The sequence below is a fragment of the Dendrobates tinctorius genome, unplaced genomic scaffold, assembly GCF_039654945.1.
Source record: "Dendrobates tinctorius isolate UK_male_01 unplaced genomic scaffold, ASM3965494v1 ptg000037l, whole genome shotgun sequence".
Classification (NCBI taxonomy): domain Eukaryota; kingdom Metazoa; phylum Chordata; class Amphibia; order Anura; family Dendrobatidae; genus Dendrobates; species Dendrobates tinctorius.
In genome coordinates this window covers 21,198,118-21,214,383 of record NW_027361705.1, presented here as the reverse complement: position 1 = coordinate 21,214,383, position 16,266 = coordinate 21,198,118, and the positions used below count along the sequence as shown (strand labels likewise).

The 16,266-nt window shown below is 43.2% G+C and overlaps 1 protein-coding gene across 2 annotated transcripts in view; it reads right to left on the bottom strand.

Moving 5' to 3' along the window:
* Nucleotides 1-15,621, bottom strand: part of SYT12 (synaptotagmin 12) — a 244,929-nt gene extending 229,308 nt beyond the window's left edge. For both annotated transcript variants that reach the window (XM_073573892.1, XM_073573893.1), the window contains exon 1: nucleotides 15,132-15,621. The gene's annotated coding sequence lies outside the window, so the exon portion shown is untranslated. The remainder of the gene's footprint in view (nucleotides 1-15,131) is intronic.
* Between the last annotated feature and the right edge of the window lie 645 nt (nucleotides 15,622-16,266).

The window sequence follows — 16,266 nt, the reverse complement described above, 5'->3', positions numbered from 1 at the left end:
CAATATTTTTAATTAAAATTGTTTGCAAAGTTGGTTTACTTCCATTATTTGTGGCCGCTCACATCTTCTTGATCATTTATATATACGAAGGTCGGTGACACCAGCACTGATTGGACACAAGGCTCATGTGACATAACCTCACATGAGCCCCGGGAAGGTGAGTGACGACAACCCTGGAACGGCGCCAGAACCGGAGGGGACTATAAGTGTTTCAGAGTACGAAAGTTTTGTCCTAGTAGTTGGCAACCCCCATAAGTTTGTTTCATTGGAACAAATGGGCCTTAGGCTAATCCCTGAAACATGATGAAAGAAAGTTATGGTAACCTGAGAAATTCAGATCAAATCATCTATGACTAAAAGCAAAGCTCCCAAATGTCTTTATGGTGATTCTTGGTTCTTGGACAAGACTAGCCAGCTTGATGTCAAGTTACCAAGATAAATGTTTGTTTGACTAGTCAATAGCTGGACTCGTGGCAAAGTTCATGTGAATTGCGATATTCTTTTATAGAAATAAATTCTTGAACTGTTTGTTCTCAGTCCTAAGGCTTTCTGAGGACAGCTATCTACACTTCCTCATCACCATGTACATGTATGTTGTGGGAAGGGTCTCATTTTAGCATCCACATCTAAATGTAGATGATGTTGAGTAAAAAAGCTGGGTTGGGGTGTGTTCGCATGGATTTTTTCCAGGTGTTTGTGGAGCTTGTCTGCTAAAAATAATGCCTTAAAAATCGCCTTAAAAAAAGGATTAAAGACTGTTCCTACTCATTTCTATTGAAAACAACTTGTTGCTCATACGTTCAGCCTTTCGATCATTTTTTACTAGCTTCACAGGGGTGGAGCTATAACCTGGGGCAAATGTGGACCACAGGAATGGGAAGTGCAGGCATCTTGTATGCAGTCTGCAGTTACTAAGGACAGACAGATAATGTGCCAGAGAGAGATCCAGCAACATCCGCTCGTGGAAGCATTCCTCCAGGACCAGAGCAGCCGTAGAGTGGAGCTGATTGTGTCCGTATGGGAGATTTCTGCTAGGAACTCTGTTGAAAGACAGAAAAGGCCACGATCTCGTGTGAGGTGTTGGACATCGCTGAGAGGTCAAGTCATAGTTATCAACGGTACCATTCACGTGCTGGAGGGTTCCCACACCCCTCTGCATTCACTGATTGTTTGTCCAGAGCAGATCCTGGTCAGTAAGAATAGTAAGTCCCACTGCGCCATCGCAGTGGGTAACCGTGCACACACCTCACCACATTTTCACACCAAAAGACTCGAGACTGAGATAAGGCATGTAGATAGTTAGATAGGCAAATTGGCTGTTTAAGGCCACATGTATTGCCAAGATCAGCATCCGGATTCCTGCTACATTTCCTATTTGTTACGTAATTAAGAATTCTAATTCTCGCCTAGGTGCCAATGTAGGGGTGGGGGGCTGACGGCTGAGGGTGGCGATTAAGGTGGTGCTGAGGAGATTCTGATGATAGTGCGGATAAGCGGGGAAGGTGTGCTGTGATTCTGATCCCACAGAACTGGGGGGTGACCCACCTCTTGGCGTCGGCAGACACGAGACAGATACAAGGGTTGTGTCCAACAGTTCAGATTTTATTGGCCGTTTTCTGGATGACCACCGTACTTCGTCATAGAATTAGTCCACACTTCACTTTTTACACAGACCCGGGTACTTTCTCTTCCTTGTATTACCGTTCGTGGTGTCCTCTATGGCTCTTTCCTGCTGTGGCTGCCCTAGGCACTTTCACCACAGCGTTGCGCCCTTTAGAGTACGACGTCCACCTGAGACTCACAGTCTGTCTCTGTCCGCAGCCACTGTCCTTTTGGGTCACCCCCCATGACCGTCTCCACTGTCAGTCTCTCTCTCTGAGGGTTCTCTGCTGCCTCTCCTCACAGCAGACCCTCCTCTCTTGTGAGCTCCCCTGGCTGACTGGAACTTCCAGAACCTTCCCTGACCTCTTATACTCCCAGTCCCAGTAGCTCCGCCCACTATCACGTGACAGTAACCTCTGACCAATGGCAGTTACCTTGACCCATGGCAGTTACACAGTCACCCTCCTATACTCCCCACTGCCCTCCAATGGTCAAACTACCACATAACACCCTTTTCTCTTTATCTCAGCCCACACTGCGCTATCTCTCTGCCTCTCACTACAGACAGACCTGTCTGTCAGCTCAACCTCCCCACACCAACACGGAGCGCCATGGAGTTCAGACTAAACTTGGACTTTTTTTTGTTTCAGGAGAGAGTTTCTGAGGACCATTATAAGCACAAGATAATTACTCAACTTCATTAGACTTAGTTTCCGGCTAAATATCCGTCGCAATTGGTTAATCGATAGTGTATTCTTGGTAGAGTTGAGACTATTCCTCTGTACCGCAGGCGAACCTGTACTTTACACTCATATAATTGTTCCAGTTACTATGGTGTTACAGGTAACAGGCAGCCGGTTTAGTCAGGCACGCCAGTAGGAAGATTTATAGAAAATATAGTAGGTACAAATTGTTTGGGCGTAATGCTGTACAGCACAAGGGTCTCAAGTTTGTATAATGTTTTGAATGTTTCCTACTTTCTGGTTGAGTCATTCACATAACTAAGTAAACTGGTGTGGGAGTCGATTTTCTCGCCTGTGACTTTTCTGCATCATAAGGAACACACACTGGTAAAGACTAAAGGGGGCTTCACACATAGCGATATCGTTAGCAATGTCGCTAAAGCGTCACCGATTTTGTGACGCAGCAGCGATATTGCTAGTGATATTGCTACATGTGACACTTACCTCCGACCGGCTCCCCCGCTGTTTATCGCTGATCGCGCGAGAACGTCCTGGGCCGTTTCTCGTCGACGGCTTCCTGCTGGCGCCGACGAGTGACACGTGGACGTGGGCGGAGGACTTCATCATCGCCGCATCTGACAGGTAAGTAACGACAGCCGACCGCTGCTGCATCGCTGTGAGATCTGCCTGTGTGGCAGCTCACTAGTGACGATTTAGCGATGCACCAGCGATCCTGACCGGGTCGTATCGTTGTCGGGATAGCTGGTACATCGCTAAATGTAACGGGGCCCTTACACCCTGATCTTTCAAAGCTAGTAATGGCCTTGGAATTAGAGGCTTGTTCACATGCTGCATTTTTGCAGAGTAAAACAACGCAGTGTTTTACAGTACCTGCAAAGTGAATAAGATTTCTGAAATCTCATGCACATGCTGCTTATTATTTCCTTGCAGATTTGAACCACCAAAATGTCTTCCACCAATTCAAATAAATTAAAAATGCAAATGAAAAAGGCATGCAAAGACACACAAAGGCGTCAAAAACACACATTTTACTCAGCAAATTTTCTGCCAGCACTCTGGTTTTTGCTGCAGAAAAATCTGCTGCAAATTCTCAACGTGTACACATAGCCTAAAAGAGATCTTTAAAATATGAACGCTGCACAAAGAATGCCCATGTTGTGTCCCCAGAGGGGTCGCTAATAGGCACCACCGCCGACTTGCAGCTGAACATCTACAGCTATAACATTTCACAGTTCTTTGATAAATGCCTTGAGGGTATGAAGTGACCAGAATTTACTGTAAGACGCAGCTCAGCATCTCAAATGATTCCTTCTGTATCTTAGCAGTGACCTAATTAAATCAAATATACATTTTGCCGGAGAAGGAGAATAAATGAGAAGCATAAAGTTGTGTCTTCCTGTATTCATGCTCTGGAGGTAATGTAATAAAAGGTGAGGTGAAGCTTCCAAGCACAGGAACTAGAGAAATCCCTCTGCAACTCAGGATACAACACAATATTGCCGTCCTTTATAGGACAATTAGCTTCTGCGATACCATTTAATAAGCGTTGTGTTGATTAGAAAGAGAATTCTTAACTAATGACCAATTAAGCAAATTAAAATATTGGAACCAATGCACAATTTATAATTTAGCCATCCTTCAAGTGATTCATAATGCAGAAGTGAACCATCACACTGACAGAATAACACACATGTAAACTATTACCCAACTGGAAATGAAACGAGCCCAGCACCGCTAATTGTGTGGGTCATGTCAGTTACTCCTATGTCTACAATAAGGCCTCAGAGGAAATGGAGCACAATTAATTTTACTGCATGTTATCCCTGGCTGTGCCATATTAATTGAAATATAGAATTTGGGTAAGTGCCCAAACACTGTTGGCAACCTACCCATGCAAGACAAGCTCTTAGTCCTTCAGCAACTGGCTTATAATACAGAACCTTGGATAACAGATATTATATAGAAACGTGACTGATTTTTAGTTAAATGGGTAGACGGCATTTGATTAGTTGTAAGGAGACAAACAGAGATAGGTGGGGACCACTGAAGCAGCAATGCTGGAGCGGCAGGGCATTAAGTGGGTGAGTGCTATTTGTATTTCCTCCATAAAAGCATTCCCTGCCTTTGCAAAAAAAAACAAAACATTTCTACAACCTGGACAGCCCCTGGCTCACGGATGGTCCCTTTACTAAGACCACTAGCAATCAATAGTAAACTAGTGTGGATCAGACAGCAAGTGTTTAAAGGGGCTGTCCACTACTCAGACAACCCCTTCTCACTTGCTCTATTAATGGAGTACCTCCTTAATTTCGCGCCAGAGCCTGTTTTTGCCTTCGTGACAAGGACAATTTTTTCAATTCTGACCAGTGTCACTTTATGAGGTCACAACTTTAGAACGTTTCAACAGATCCCAGTGATTCTGAGATTGTTTTCTTGTGATATATTGTAATTTACGATAGTGATAAAATTTATTTGATATGACGCATTTATTTGTGAAAAAAAGGAAATTTTTGTCAAAAATTTTGCAATATTCAAACGTTTAATTTTTATGCCCTTAAATCAGAGAGTCATATCACACAACATAGTTAATACATAACATTTCCCACATGTCTACTTTACATCAGCACAATTTTTGAAACATTATTTTTTTTTTGTTAGGAAGTTATAATGATTAAAAATTGACCATCGATTTCTCATTTTTCCTACAAAATTTACAAAACCATTTTTTAGGGACCACCTCACATTTGAAGTGAGTTTGGGGGGGACAATATAACAGAAAATACCCAAAAGTGACACCATTCTAAATACTGCACCCCTCAAGGTACTCAAAACCACATTCAATAAGTTTATTAATCCTTCAGGTGTTTCACAAGAATGAATGGAATGTGGAAGGAAAAAATAAGCATTTACTTTTCTTTCACAAAAATTTTCCTTTAGACCTAATTTTTTTTACTTTCGCAAGGGTAACAGGAGAAAATGGACTATACATTTTGTTTTGCACTTACTCCTGAACATGCCGATACTCCATATGTGGGGGAAATCTACTGTTTGAGCACACGGCAGGGCTCGGAAGGGAAGGAGCGCCATTTGACTTTTTAAATGTAAAATATGCTGGAATAATTTGCGCTTGGAGAGCCCTGATGTGCCTAAACAGTGGAAACCCCCAACAAGTGACCCCATTTTGGAAGCTAGACCCCTTAGGGAACTTATCTAGATGTGGATTGAGCACTTTGAACCCACAGGTGCTTCACAGAAGTTTATAATGTAGAGCCGTGGAAATAAAAAAAAATAACATTTTTCCCAAATAAATCTTTTTAGTTCCAAATTTTGCATTTTCCATAAGGGTAAAAGGTGAAATTGCTCCATAAAATTTCTTGTGTAATTTCTGCTGAGTACTGAGTATGCCGATACCCCATATATGGGGGAATACTACTGTTTGGGCGCATGGCAGGGCTCGAACGGGAAGGAGCCCCATTTGACTTTTGGAATGCAAAATAGGCTGGAACTGATAGCAGACGCTATGTTGCGTTTGGAGAGCATCTGACATGCCTAAACAGTGGAAACCCCCAACAAGTGATCCCATTTTGGAAACTAGACCCCTCAAGGAATTTATCTAGATGTCTGGTGAGCACCTTGAACCTCCAGGGGCTTCACAGAATTTTATAATATTGAACCGTCAAAATATAAAAAACATTTTTACCACAAGAATGTTATGTTATTTTAGCCCCATTTTTTATTTTCACAAGGGTAGCAAGAAAAATAGACCCCAAAGTTTGTTGTGCAATTTCTCCTGAGTATGCCAATACCCAGTATGTGGTGGAAAACTATTGTCTGGGAGCACAGCAGGGGCATAAAATGGAAGGAGCGCCATATTACAGTGCAGGTTTTGCTGCATTGGTTTGAGGGGACAATGTCACATTGCAGAGCCCCCTGATGTGCCAGAACCGCAGAAACCCCAGAAAGTGACCCCATTTTACAAACTACACCTCTCAGTAAGTTCATCTAGGGGTGCAGTGATCATATTGACACCACAAGTGTGTCACAGAATTTGATACCATTGGGCAGCGAAAAAAAAAAATTACATTTTTGCCACAAAAAAATTGTTTTATCCCCAGGTTTTACATTTTCACACTGGGAAATGGGTAGAAATGGTGCCAAAATATGTTAGACAATTTCTTCTGAACTTGTCAATACTCCATATGTGGCTGTAAGTACTGCTTAGCCAAACAACAAGACTCTGGAGGGACTGAGCGCTATTTGACTCTTGGAGAACAAATTAGTTTTCAGACTATATAGAGCCCCTAAATGCCAGAAAAGCAGAATCCCCCCTCAAGTGACCCCAGTTTGGAAATTATACCCCTTTAGGAATTTATCTACAAGTGTAGTGATGATTTTGACTCGATGAGTGTTTTCCAGAAACAAGCAGCAGTGGATGTTGACGAGTGAAAAATACAAACTGCCGTTGTAGTGATCAGTACATTGCAGTCACCACTATGTCATGCCCAGCTCATGCTTCTGGAGACATGCACCTATAAATTAGGCGGGCTCTCATCAGTACAGAAATGCCAAACATGTGGATGATATATGTGGTTTAGGCACACTGTGGGGCTCAGAAGGGAGGATGGCATTTGAATTTGGGAGCTCAGAATTTCTTTTGACGGGTGAGAAGCCATTTCGCTTTTCCAGAACCTTTGTGTTACTAGTAACGTGGATGTCCCCTATATTTCCATTAACTGATGACGGACCTGAGTGAAGACTTGCTTTTTATGTGGAATGAGTTGAAGCTTTTATTGAGAACATTTTACATAACGTTTGGGATCACATTTATCCGGGGCTCTACACTGACCATTTACTTTGGGGTTTCTATGTAAATCTCTGAGTGATGTGACAGATGAAACCCCTGATCCATTCACTGTAATGAGGCAGCAGTGTTACTCTGGACTCTGTCTGGCCTCTGTCCAGCGGTGTCCTTCTTTTCAGAGGTGCACAAAGCTGGATGACTGCGCTTTTATGTATGACTAAAAAGAGGGACACCGCCAGATCACAGGTCTTATGGCATCAACAGTGTCACCATCTGCCTCATTATAGGGAATCCTCCACTGGGGGTTCCGTCTGAATCACCTATTTCAGAGATTTCCACGGAAACCCCGTGTAAGCGCTCAGCGTACAGTGCAGGATAAATGTGCACCGAGCCTTACTGCGATCTTTGGGAGGCAGGATGAAAAAAATCAGCACCAGGTGTAGAATTGGTTTTATTTATTTTTTACGCCGTTCCCCGTACAGTGTAAGTGATTAGGTGACTTTATTCTTCAGGTCAGTATGATTACAACAATACCAGATTTATATCGGGTTGTTATGTTTGGCAGCTGTCACACACTAAAAGATGCTTTTTATTGCAAAAACAAGTTTTTGCATAACTATATTTTGAGAGCTATAATTTTTCCATATTTCAGCTGACAGTCATGTGAATGCTTGTTTTTTGCGGGTTGAGCTGACGTTTTTGTTAGTACCATTTTTGGGCACATAAACATTTTTGATCGCTTTCTATTCCGATTTTTGGGAGACAGAATGATCAAACACCAGGAATTCAGGATTTATTTTTTTTTAAATAATGTTCCATGTGTAGTAAAATTAATAAGGTAGCTTTATTGTTCGGGTCAGCATGATTACAGTGATACCACATTTATATATTTTTTTTTACGCTTTGCTGCTTTTTCACAAAAAACTATTTTGTAGAAAAAATAATTGTTTTTGCATTGCTTTATTCTGAGAGCTATAACTTTTTTATTTTTTGCTGTTGGAGCTGTATGGCTGCTTCTTTTTTGCGGAACAAGATGACGTTTTCATCGCGACATGATGAAAAAGCAAAGGTTTTTGCTCAGTTTTTTTTTTTTTACAATGTGCACCGAAAGAATGAACAAGCATGACCGTTTTATAGGTTGGCTCGTTCCAGACGCGGCGATACCAAATATGTGTGCTTTTTTTGCTTTTAAATATATACACTGCTCAAAAAAATAAAGGGAACACTTAAACAACAGAATATAACTCCAAGTAAATCAAACTTCTGTGAAATCAAACTGTCCACTTGGGAAGCAACACTGATTGACAATCAATTTCACATGCTGTTGTGCAAAAGGAATAGACAACAGATGGAAATTATTGGCAATTATCAAGGCACACTAAATAAAGGAGTGGTTCTGCAGGTGGGGACCACAGACCACATCTCAGTACCAATGCTTTCTGGCTGATGTTTTGGTCAATTTTGAATGTTGGTTGTGCTTTCACACTCGTGGTAGCATGAGACGGACTCTACAACCCACACAAGTGGCTCAGGTAGTGCAGCTCATCCAGGATGACACATCAATGTGAGCTGTGGCAAGAAGGTTTGCTGTGTCTGTCAGCATAGTGTCCAGAGGCTGGAGGCGCTTCCAGGAGACAGACCAGTACACCAGGAGACATAGAGGGGGCCGTAGGAGGGCAGCAACCCAGCAGCAGGACTGCTACCTCCGCCTTTGTGCAAGGAGGAATAGGAGGAGCACTGCCAGAGCCCTGCAAAATGACCTCCAGCAGGCCAAAAATGTGTATGTGTCTGCACGAATGGTTAGAAACAAACTCCATGATGATGGTCTGAGGGCCCGACGTCCACGGATGGGGGTTGTGTTCACAGCCCAACACCTGCATATCTTGGCCCTTACTTAAATTAGACTGATACAGCTTTCTCATTAAATCGAGCTTATGGCTGAGATGTATCATTTCATGCACTTTCTGCAGCTGTTCCCCCATTTCTTTTGCAGGTTCACATTTATATACATGCACAATCTGATCATCATCTATACTGAGGGAGATAATGCTTTGTGTTTTTTGATCCTTCTCTACCCAATTTTCTAGTAGTGAGTCAGGTATAGACTCGTGTGTAGATTTCTACATACCTTATCAGCCTTTTCTTTACCTTGAATTTCCAAAATTGGCAGTTCTGGTTTGTCAGATTTAGCACTGTGAACTTCAGAGAGTTGCTGCTGACATTCATCTTTGCTTCTTCTTAGTACACTACTGTTCTCTCCTCTCTGGGCTGTTTTTTGGGTCTTTGAGTTTCTGGTTCCCTAGGTCTCTGGCCCATAACCTGCTGGATGTGGATTAATCTCTGTACTGTCCAGCTGTTTAGCAGTGAATATATTTTTTATTCAGGAACAAAGATAACACAGCTTACAACTGGAATTTCTTACAGCTTAGGATCTTAGCATCTTGCCTGTCGGCTTGCAAATTAAAAGTAAGGTGTGCTTCAGCTAAGCATACACAGTGCACAAGAATTTCCTGATTTTTCTTTTTTGGTTTCTTTTTAACAATGTATAATTGGCAATATAACACTACTGCTGGAGACAGAAACTCATACACATTAAATAGTAGTAAATGGTAGTTGTTGCAATATACACAATAATAAGCATTATTCCAACAAGAACAGATCCAATCAAGTCTATGTTGCTTGCTAATATGTCCAGTGGTGACACCTGCTCCTTCTACAACTTACATGCTGCCGATAGATATCATTGCATACGAAGCAATCTCATCTTTGGGATTTGAGTGATCCATAGTCCTGGTAGAGTTTTCTACATTATTATTTTTATGCTTTGCTTATATATCGCCATTATTTCCACAGCGCTTTATAGATATCATCGCTATCCCCATTGGGACATCAGTATGTCTTTGGTGTGTGGAGGAAACCTATGCAAACATAGGGAATGCATACAAACTACTTGCAGATAGGATCTCAGGACCCAAAACTCCAGCGCTGCAAAGCAACAGTGTTAACCACTGAGCCACCGTGCCGACCTAACCTGAAGGCAATCTTCATACAATGTGCCCTTACGAGGCGCACGTTTGGCTACAGATCACCCCATTGGTTCCTTGTGATCTAGGGGCAGGCTAGGACTGGCCCACAGGAGAATCCTCCGATGGACCCCTGTGCAGTAGTGGGCCACCACCCTCTTATATGAGCAGTGCTTGGCACAATATACATGAATCACTATGTACAGAGGCAGCATCTTATTCATTTACCAATCTACTCAGTTATTATATAAATTTGTGATTGAGGATAATGGCACATTTGCCTGTAACTGAAAAGTGGGGCCCTGGAGTCGCTAAATGGTGACACCCCATTCTGACATTGTCTAGGAGTATGACCTATATACCGAATGCTGTAATGTAACATAATGTGACGTATGTAATGTTAGTAGCTGTTGCTTCTCACAATGGAGCTCTACCTGCTTTCTTAAGGTCTTTCTGACTCCTGAGCAGCTAAAATGCCTGGTATGTGCAGCAGTGGAAATCCATCACAGATTAGCGCCTGTGATTTTACAAAGCAGGCTGGGCTCCCATAGAATCAGTGTGGCAGACAAGAACACAAGTATCCTACAGCGTGCAGCTATCAGAAGGGAACCTGGGACAATCCAGCCGGATGAACACCGCAAATTGCTTTCACAATAACAAGCTCAGCTTCTCCAACTTCTTGCAGGATCCACGGATTTACTGACCTCAAACTGCAGCAGCGCACTGTGTATGTGATTCTATAACACCGCCACTATAGATACAGTGCATAGATGGATCATAATGGAAGGATGGACAGAGACAGATATATAGAAGGTAGGTAACAAAATAGATAGATAAATAGATGGATAGATACTAGATATGGGATAGATAATGTATATAGATAGATATAGATGATTGAGCCTGATATAAACTTATATATAATGTAGTGCACAGAGAGGGCATCTTGGGCTGCTAGAGGAAAGTCCCACACTCTGGACCCTACATCAAGGACAGTTCTCATCTCTTGGAGGCTTCCAGGCATCCATCAAAATCAATAGACTCTCACTGATTTCTACAGTCACAGAGCAATGCTTTGTTTTGCAAAGGGAAAACAATAACTGTGAGAATCACCCAACAACTACAAGGGTGCAACTGGACAACCCTGCAGAAGAAGCCTGTGGCTTGGGAGAACTATTATGTAAAAAAGGGCCGATAACCCTACAATTAATCAAATCAACGAGATTATCACCCTATTGCCTCTGTAGGTGATATGATCACATTTTAGTTCATTAAAGATGCAATCATAGAAGATGATCAGATGCAGTGTAAAAATGACACAACACACACACAGGTACACACATACACACAGATACATACATACACACAGATACATACACAGATACACACGCGAGTACACACACACACACAGGTACATACAGAGAAACACACAGGTATACACAGATACTGTAGATACACACACGAGTACGCACACCCAGGTACATATATATACACACAGATATACACACAAGTATACACAGGTATACATATACACATACAGGCACAAACCCAGGTACTCACATACACACAGATACACATGCGAGTACACACACACAGGTATACACACAGTGATGTGCAGATGGTAGTTGTGCATATCTTTCAGTAATGTATATATATATATATATATATATGCTCTGACAGCACCATGCCCCACATTACACGGTGCTATATCTCACCCTGCAGATCCCGGACACATTCAGTCTTGATTACAAACATCACATACATATTTTTTGTAAACATTATATAAACTGAATGACACTGCACCAAATCCACAGAACTCCATGCAGCGAGGCTGTCGTCTCCATACCCCAGGTGGTGCACATTATGTAACACAATCACTGATCCATGAGTCTAACAACACTACAAGTTCCCACTGACCAAGACCGAGCACAGAATAGAGTGAAGGGGTAACGAGCACAGACTAGGGTGAAGGGGTAAAGAGCACAGAATAGAGTGAAGGGGTAAAGAGCACAGAATAGAGTGAAGGGGTAAAAAGCACAGAATAGGGTGAAGGGGTAAAGAGCACAGAATAGAGTGAAGGGGTAAAGAGCACAGAATAGGGTGAAGGGGTAAAGAGCACAGAATAGGGTGAAGGGGTAAAGAGCACAGAATAGAATGAAGGGGTAAAGAGCACAGAATAGGGTGAAGGGGTAAAGAGCACAGAAAAGAGTGAAGGGGTAAAGAGCACAGAATAGAGTGAAGGGGTAAAGAGCACAGAATAGAGTGAAGGGGTAAAGAGCACAGAATAGGGTGAAGGGGTAAAGAGCACAGACTAGAGTGAAGGGGTAAAGAGCACAGAATAGAATGAAGGGGTAAAGAGCACAGAATAGGGTGAAGGGGTAAAGAGCACAGAAAAGAGTGAAGGGGTAAAGAGCACAGAATAGAGTGAAGGGGTAAAGAGCACAGAATAGGGTGAAGGGGTAAAGAGCACAGACTAGAGTGAAGGGGTAAAGAGCACAGAATAGGGTGAAGGGGTAAAGAGCACAGAATAGAGTGAAGGGGTAAAGAGCACAGAATAGAGTGAAGGGGTAAAGAGCACAGAATAGAGTGAAGGGGTAAAGAGCACAGAATAGGGTGAAGGGGTAAAGAGCACAGAATAGAGTGAAGGGGTAAAGAGCACAGAATAGAGTGAAGGGGTAAAGAGCACAGAATAGGGTGAAGGGGTAAAGAGCACAGAATAGAGTGAAGGGGTAAAGAGCACAGAATAGGGTGAAGGGGTAAAGAGCACAGAATAGGGTGAAGGGGTAAAGAGCACAGAATAGAATGAAGGGGTAAAGAGCACAGAATAGAGTGAAGGAGTATAGAGCACAGAATAGGGTGAAGGGGTAAAGAGCACAGACTAGAGTGAAGGGGTAAAGAGCACAGACTAGGGTGAAGGGGTAAAGAGCACAGACTAGGGTGAAGGGGTAAAGAGCACAGAATAGAGTGAAGGGGTAAAGAGCACAGAATAGAGTGAAGGGGTAAAGAGCACAGAATAGAGTGAAGGGGTAAAGAGCACAGAATAGGGTGAAGGGGTAAAGAGCACAGAATAGAGTGAAGGGGTAAAGAGCACAGAATAGAGTGAAGGGGTAAAGAGCACAGAATAGGGTGAAGGGGTAAAGAGCACAGAATAGAGTGAAGGGGTAAAAAGCACAGAATAGGGTGAAGGGGTAAAGAGCACAGAATAGAGTGAAGGGGTAAAGAGCACAGAATAGAGTGAAGGGGTAAAGAGCACAGACTAGGGTGAAGGGGTAAAGAGCACAGAATAGAGTGAAGGGGTAAAGAGCACAGAATAGAGTGAAGGGGTAAAGAGCACAGAATAGAGTGAAGGGGTAAAGAGCACAGAATAGGGTGAAGGGGTAAAGAGCACAGAATAGAGTGAAGGGGTAAAGAGCACAGAATAGAGTGAAGGAGTAAAGAGCACAGAATAGGGTGAAGGGGTAAAGAGCACAGAATAGGGTGAAGGGGTAAAGAGCACAGAATAGGGTGAAGGGGTAAAGAGCACAGAATAGGGTGAAGGGGTAAAGAGCACAGAATAGGGTGAAGGGGTAAAGAGCACATAATAGGGTGAAGGGGTAAAGAGCACGGAATAGGGTGAAGGGGTAAAGAGCACAGAATAGGGTGAAGGGGTAACGAGCACAGAATAGGGTGAAGGGGTAAAGAGCACAGAATAGGGTGAAGGGGTAAAGAGCACAGAATAGAGTGAAGGGGTAAAGAGCACAGAATAGAGTGAAGGGGTAAAGAGCACAGACTAGGGTGAAGGGGTAAAGAGCACAGAATAGAGTGAAGGGGTAAAGAGCACAGAATAGAGTGAAGGGGTAAAGAGCACAGAATAGAGTGAAGGGGTAAAGAGCACAGAATAGGGTGAAGGGGTAAAGAGCACAGAATAGAGTGAAGGGGTAAAGAGCACAGAATAGAGTGAAGGAGTAAAGAGCACAGAATAGGGTGAAGGGGTAAAGAGCACAGAATAGGGTGAAGGGGTAAAGAGCACAGAATAGGGTGAAGGGGTAAAGAGCACAGAATAGGGTGAAGGGGTAAAGAGCACAGAATAGGGTGAAGGGGTAAAGAGCACATAATAGGGTGAAGGGGTAAAGAGCACGGAATAGGGTGAAGGGGTAAAGAGCACAGAATAGGGTGAAGGGGTAACGAGCACAGAATAGGGTGAAGGGGTAAAGAGCACAGAATAGGGTGAAGGGGTAAAGAGCACAGAATAGAGTGAAGGGGTAAAGAGCACAGAATAGAGTGAAGGGGTAAAGAGCACAGAATAGAGTGAAGGGGGTAAAGAGCACAGAATAGAGTGAAGGGGTAAAGAGCACAGTATAGAGTGAAGGGGTAAAGAGCACAGAATAGAGTGAAGGGGTAAAGAGCTCAGAATAGAGTGAAGGGGTAAAGAGCACAGAATAGAGTGAAGGGGTAAAGAGCACAGTATAGAGTGAAGGGGTAAAGAGCACAGTATAGAGTGAAGGGGTAAAGAGCACAGAATAGAGTGAAGGGGTAAAGAGCACAGAATAGAGTGAAGGGGTAAAGAGCTCAGAATAGAGTGAAGGGGTAAAGAACACAGAATAGGGTGAAGGAGTAAAGCGCACAGACTAGGGTGAAGGGGTAAAGAGCACAGAATAGGGTGAAGGGGTAAAGAGCACAGAATAGGGTGAAGGGGTAAAGAGCACAGAATAGAGTGAAGGGGTAAAGAGCACAGAATAGAGTGAAGGGGTAAAGAGCACAGAATAGAGTGAAGGGGTAAAGAGCACAGAATAGAGTGAAGGGGTAAAGAGCACAGAATAGAGTGAAGGGGTAAAGAGCACAGAATAGAGTGAAGGGGTAAAGAGGCACAGAATAGGGTGAAGGGGTAAAGAGCACAGAATAGAGTGAAGGGGTAAAGAGCACAGAATAGAGTGAAGGAGTAAAGAGCACAGAATAGACTGAAGGGGTAAAGAGCACAGAATAGAGTGAAGGGGTAAAGAGCACAGAATACACTGAAAGGGTTACCTTGCTTAGTTCAGGAATAATGAAAGTACAGTGCTGCTCTTGGCTTCTTACATGTAATTCCTGCCCATGTGACAAGCTGCTCTCCTGTAATCACCCATGTTGGAGCAGATGCTAGAGATGTCCTATCAGTCCTGCAATCCCTGCTCTCTCATATGTGCATCCTGGAGACTGGGCTGAGTGGGAAAGTCCATCCACCAGGATGCTTGTATTTTGGAGACTATGATGATGATGATGCTTCTCACTGCATTCATTCAAGCCCTCCTACTGACTGCAGAAGTCCCACCCCTGAAAGCACTAATGTAGGGAAGCTTAGGAGAGGAGCATCCTCAGGAAAACACTCTGGTCCAGGGACATTCCCATTACAATGCTGCACAGTGGGAACCACACTGGGATCACTAAGTTGCTGCAGTAGACTGCAGAGTGCTGCTACCAAATGTAATGTAGAGCCTCTATCTGTGTCAGGGTAACAATATATCAGCATCCACACATCTATCAGATGCCCTGCACACTCATTTTACTCATTACCTACACTGCAGATTTACTGTATTTTCACTGCAGTTTTGCATCTAGTTAAAGCACACATTTAATTTAAAATAGCTTGCTATTTAAAGGGACCACCATCATATGAACACTTTAAAATACATTTTCTTATCTCAAAGTAATATGCTATTAAAGTATGTCATTAATAGTTACATCTATAACTTGGATAGGACCCCCTGTCCCCCACCATCCAATTTGTCAGCTTGGAAATGTTGTGCAGTCTCTGGAAAGAATGCTATTAAACAGGAGGAACAAAGCAGAATGATAGTTACAATAGGCTTGTTGGAAAGGACTCATAAAATGTGATGGCAGTCCTACCCAGTGGTTAGCAGTCAAGGAGGCAGTCCTGCCCAGTGATTACCAGCCAAGGAGGCAGTCCTACCCAGAGATTAGCAGCCAAGGAGGCAGTCCTACCCAGAGATTAGCAGCCAAGGAGGCAGTCCTACCCAGTGCTAACCAGCCAAGGAGGCAGTCCTACCCAGAGATTAGCAGCCAAGGAAGCAGTCATACCCAGTGATGAGCAGCCAAGAAGGCAATCCTATCCAGTGATGAGCAGCCAAGGAGGCAGTCCTACCCAGTGATTAGCAGCCAAGGA